The following is a 6,210-nucleotide window of genomic DNA, read 5'->3' on the forward strand; positions in this document are numbered from 1 at the left end:
AAAATGTTCACCCCAAGGCCATCTTTATTTAGGGGGCCCTCTGGCCCTGCCCTTCACCAACAACCCAGACAAAGACTGCTTCAGATCTTTCTGATTCCATGGAAAGAGAGCTCAGCCTGAAGAAGGAGAATCCTCAGGTTTGACTCCCGGCTCTAACATTGATTAGCCTTGTGACTCTGGGCAAGTCATTTAATTTCTATAAGCCTCAGTTTCTTCATCCGTAAATGGGGGTGGTAATACTCATACTACTAGTTTCTCTTTTTAAATTTTTAGATTTTAATTTATGGAATAAAACACTCATTTCCATAACTTGGCATAACAAAAAAAGATGATTGCACATGAAGCTGCAAATCCTTTTAAATTTCGCAAAGGTCTTGCAAGGAAAATATTTTTCAAACTTTAAAGCCCTATAGAAATGTGAGCTAATATTATTTAACCCTTGGTTTCCTTGAGCAGGCATCACTGTTTGATGCCATTGAACATTTTCCTCAGGAAAGGGGGTTAAGACTTCCAAGGAAATGCAATGCACAATGCAAGCTGGAGCTGTAATTTATAAGTGATCCATGACAGTACATCAGAGAAAGGGAGGTGAGGTCTGAGTTGAAATATTCTAAGAAAATATTTGGGCCTCTGTATTAAAGCTTAGCTAGAACCCCATCTTCCCTGAGCTACCTAATTTGTTTTTGTATCTCTGACACACAAGATCAATCACTTTGTAAAAGGGAAAATCCCGTGGGAGCTCAGAGCCAGAACTAGGGTGGGGCAACTAGTGCCTTATCCCAGGGTAATACATTTAGAAGATGCAGAATTTGGAGGATGGCGAGAGTACTTGCATTCATTTGTATCATGGACCTCAGAGGTCAACTGGTCTAACTCCCTCATTTTAGAAATGAGAACCTGAAGGTCATACAGGTCACAAGTACAGCAACTAGCAAAGCCAGCATACAAAGCAGGGGCCTCTGACTTCAATTTCCATGTGCTTTCCACTGGGCCACAGAACTCAGAGCCTGTTTAGCAAGAAAAATTAAAATAGGAAGCTAACAGATAATGTGTAGAGATCAGTTTTTCTATTGGCCCATCTTGTCCTTCACATCACCCCTACCTCCACTCTCCCTCATTGGGGAGTCTCCCCAGCAGTGGCCTATGGCCGAAGTTCTCTGTTGCCTCCCCCACAAGGCAATGTTCCATCCCACCCCATATGCACTTTATGCTGCTTCCCCTGGGTACAGTTAGTGATATTACCCTGGGCATAAAATCTCCAAGTGATGACTCCAGTGAGTTACTATGATGATAACAGAGCCTAAAATTGTTTCCACAGGTGGATAAACCTAAGAATTTGAGGAAGATGCCATCTCCGTCAAAAGGAGCCTAGGTCTTAGAATGACATCCACTCTTCACTTAAACCTTTGAATCTGAGCCAAAGGAATGTCTCAGGGTTGTTAATGAGCCAAATCAAACTTCTTTGGCTCAAGGAAATGGTAAAGATCCACAGGTGAATAAAGAAGATCAAAGTGAACAAGAATTCAACTTTTTTCATCCTTTTCAATATGAAAGGCAGAATAGTGGATAGACAGCTGGCCCCAAAGTCAAGAAGATCTGGGTTCAAATCCTCCTTCTGATAAATACCATATGTGTGTCCCTGGAAAAACCGTCTGCATTTTCCCTACTCTAGGCAGCTCTCTAAGACAATAGTTGCAGAGAAGGTACTAACTTGCACCGATGGAGTGAATTTCTTCATCCGAAAGTTTCTTGTACCGATTAAATCATGGGTCCAGTCCTTCTCCCTGTCTTTTCCAACATTAGGCCCTCTGGTCTCCCTTTCTCATGTTTTTTTACCACCTTTTAGCAGGCTCTGGTAACCTTCTCCTTCTATCTCTTTATTTGTGCTTTTCATCTCTCGTCATGAGGAGCTCTTCCTCTTGTTCTCCCTTTAAGGCCTTCATCAATTTTGACCTTTGTTGCTCTATTATATTGAATATAACATATTGGATATGAGTGTATATTGAATTGTGTCTATGTGTAATATTAGTTATAAATGTATTCGACATATTACATTTATTTGAAAATATAATCTAATGATTATAATTGTATTGAATTGTCACAGAGGCAAAACTCAAGTTCAGATTTCCCAAACCTTATGTTTGGCCCTCTATCCACCATGACATACCACCTCCTAATAAAATAATAGAGAGAGCAAGAGAGAGCTTCAGCATCAGCACAGCATAGCAGAAAGAGTGTCAGCTTTGGGGTCAAAAAGAAATAGATTCAAAGCCTGACTCTGATACAGACTGAGTGTGTGACTCCAAATAAACCATTTAACTTGTCAGAGCCTCAGACAACTCTCCAGAATTATAAATTGCAGAGTAGGTACCAATCTGCTTTGGAAGACAGAGTGAACTCGCAAGTCCAGTTCAAAAAAATAGACAGATGAATGAATGAGGCAGGTAAATGAATGAATGAATAAATGAATGAATGGATGGATAGATGGATGGATGAAGAGAGAGAGAGAGAGAGAGAGAGAGAGAGAGAGAGAGAGAGAGAGAGAGAGAGAGAGAGAATGAATAAATGAATAGTACTTCAAGGAAAGTGGTCCAAGTATTATTACTTCTGTTTTAGGAAATGAGGAAAATGAGACTCAGAGAGTTGAAGAATCTGGCCCATCATTATATAATGGAGGAAAATGCAAAAATAGGAACAATACAATCTCACAAAATGTTAAAAACCGTGGAAAGAAAGATGCACTGGATGTGCAGAAATCTTGTTATGAGATGTAACCAAACCAGAATATCCTATGTGCATTCATTGATAAAATTCAAAGTAGGATAACATGTAAGCAAAATTTTCAGGGTTCCTCTGGCAATCTATTTTCATTTTAACCTGTATACTCCCTCTGCTTTATGAAGTAGTAGAAATGGCATTTAAGAGGATGACGTTAGGAAGAGCATTTGAACTTGGCCAAGTGCACATGGAAGAAGACACCTATACAGGAGGTGAAACAAGTTTGAAAGCACTAAGGTGTTGATTTCAAAGATATCACAAAGAAGAGAAAGTAATAAAGGCATATGGTTTTTTAAGACAACCAAGAATATTTTAGCAAGTAATAACCAACATGCCTACTTTCTCTTCTCTATAAAATTTTTATGAGAATAGTCTGTGCTTAGATGGAGGGCATCCTTGAAAACATGGGAAGAGAACAGTAGGATTTAAAAAATGAATTTCTAGAGGGGCAGCAAGATGGTGCAGTGGATAGAGCACTGACCCTGGAGTCAAGAGGACCTGAGTTCAAATCTGACTTCAGACACGTGACACTTACTAGCTATATGGCCCTGGGTAAATCAATTAACCCCACTGCCTAACCAAAAAAAAAGAATGAATTTCTATAGCATAGCCCATTTTCATAGTCATACAGTTAACTGGACAGTGTATAGAATACAAGATCCTACTGCATTTATTGCTTATTATGGAAAAAAACAAAACAAAAACATTTGGCACAGCAGAACAAAATGTGATCATAAAAGCTTTCCTTTAATCAGGTGTCTCTCATGAGCTTATAAACTGAGATTAGACAGGAGTTCTTAATAGATGCAATCAAAAAGATAACTTTCCTCAGTGTTCCTCTGGTTATAATATTGAGTGAAGCATAAAACGAGGAAATGTACGCTTGCCAAAGGCATACATTTTCTGCCACGGATGACGCTCTGTACAAAGTCCAAAAGAAACAGAGATGCTCTGCAGATGTTCCTGTCTGCCAATAAAATTTTGCTGATTGCATTAAGCTCCAAAATATTAAGGAGTCTCTTCTGTGAGATCTCGAATCACTTAAAAGTGATCAGCCTGGTTATGCACAAAAGAAAAAAAAGTTCATTCTTCCTAGATGAAATGCAATTGAAGGGGTAACCCATTGAGTACATGTATCTTGGATAAATACTGGAGGAGGACAATGAGCTAACTGAATAGAATAAAGAGAGTAGTTAGATTGCATTTCAGAAATTTCACAGGATCTTCAACGATCCTAGGCTTTTCCCTGAAGCAAAATCAATCTTTTTAATGCTAATAGTCTCCTAGTGATTTTATATGACTGGGAGTAGGAGACCGTCATGACTGCCAAAAAGTTAAAGTCGAGAGACACATGATTAGTGTAAACAGACTATACTCACTGCTAAACAGACTATATACTGCTAATGATGACTCATAAGCAAGAAGTGGAATATAAATTACCAAGAAAATGTTTGACTGGAAGAGGAGATGGCCTGGTTAGGTGGAGAGAATGAGAAGTAACAGACCTACAACCTGACTACTGTACTGGTAATCGCAAAAAGCAAAAGCATCTAGAGGAATTCTTCCAACATATCGAAAAGGTAGATCCTCTATTGAAAATTTATGGGAGGACTTTTAAAAGAATCATATAGCATGAGAAGGCATGATGGGTTGTGATCCACATGAGCAAGGTGATTCTGGATCCACCCAAGTGAAGAAGGAGAAGAAGGAGGAGAATAATAACTCATTTTATATAGTACCCTAAGGTTTACAAAGCATTTTCTTCACAACAATATTATAAGGTAAGTAATACCACTTTTAATATGCTCATAAGCATGTGTGCAAAGTGTGCGGGGTTTGCCTGAGTACACTATAAACTATTTTTAAAATGGCATTTTTGTTCTCATTTTTTGTGTTTGTATTTTTAAAGTAAAGTTTAGATGTTAACTTTTAAAATTCAGATTAGTTCTTTTATTTTCTTTTGTTTGATGAATAAAAGTTATGTTTCTTATAACTAAATATTCAATGAATTCTTGCCTTAAGAAAAAAAACTCTAGGTGTACTTTCTAGTAAAATATACAGCTCATGCCTCTGATTACCCATGTTATTCAGATAAGAAAACTGAAAGTCTGAGAGTGTAGGTGATTTGCCTAAGATCACATACATAATAATTGTACAACACAAGATTTGAGTCTAAGGCTTCTGATGCCAAGTCAGGAATATCAAAGTAAGAAAGTAATCTGAATTAACAAATTGTTCATTCTCTGAAGTCAGCAGAACCAAGAAAACGTATGCAGTAACAGCTGCTTTCTGCAATGACTAATATTGATAAACTTGACCTTTCTCAGAAATACAAGGATCTCCAAATATACACCTTCAAAGGCTTCATGATGGAAAATGCCATCCACATCTAAAGAAAGAACTATGGAGTTTAAACGCAGATCGAAGCATACTATTTGCTATTTTTTTGTTGTTGAGTTTTGTTTCCTTTTTCTGGTGGTTCCTACTATTGGTTCTAATTCTTCCTTACAACATCACTAATGTGAAAATATGTTTAATAGGAAAGTATATGTATAGCCTATATCAGATTGTATGATGTCTTGGGGAGGGTGATGAGGAGAAAGAGGGAGAAAAATTTTAAATTCAAAAGCATATGGAAGTGATTATTGAAAAATCAAAATAAATTAATAAAAAAACCAAATTGTTTACTCTCTCTGTATTTCAAATCCAAGATGATATCTGTGCAGTGCCTACTCATCAGAGTTCTAGGCAGGTCAAATGTAAATGACTACCATCAAGGAGATCAATCAGGAGAAATGGTCCAAAGAGTGGTATAAAGACAGATCAGGAAAGCACTTCTGAAGTGCCAGAAAGACTGACTCAGGGCAAGTAGTATTTGGTGAATCCTCCAAAAATTACACTGCAATCAGATGTTGAGGAATTATCAATAATCAAGTCACAGCCTACAGCTAATCACAATATTTATTGTAATCACATTACACCTAAATAAATATGCTACAGTGAGGTGGAAGGGGAGAGGCTAAAAAGAGGCTAAAAAGGGAGGGGGAAGGAGAGGGTCTGCATAGTTGTTATTCCCCTTCTCCCCCTCACAGGGCTATGTAATCCTATACCTCCTATTTCATAAAAGTTAGACTGACTCAAAGATCCTTTTTTTCTTTTGTTCCCACTTAATAGTATTTTTTCCAATTACATGTAAAGATAGTTTTCAATATTGGTTTTTACAAGATTCTGCTTTCCAGATTTTTCTCCCTCCCTGCCTCCCCTCTCACTCCCCGAGACAGCAAGCAATCTGATATAGTTTATACATACACAATCATGTTAAACACATTTCCACATTAGTCACTTTGTGAATGAAGGATCAGAACAAAAGGGAAAACAATGAGAAAGAAAGAAAAATACAAAAAATGAAAATAGTACGCTTTGATCTGCATT

This window comes from Phascolarctos cinereus, unplaced genomic scaffold (assembly GCF_003287225.1).
Source record: "Phascolarctos cinereus isolate Bilbo 61053 unplaced genomic scaffold, phaCin_HiC Scaffold_3;HRSCAF=262, whole genome shotgun sequence".
NCBI classification, from domain to species: domain Eukaryota; kingdom Metazoa; phylum Chordata; class Mammalia; order Diprotodontia; family Phascolarctidae; genus Phascolarctos; species Phascolarctos cinereus.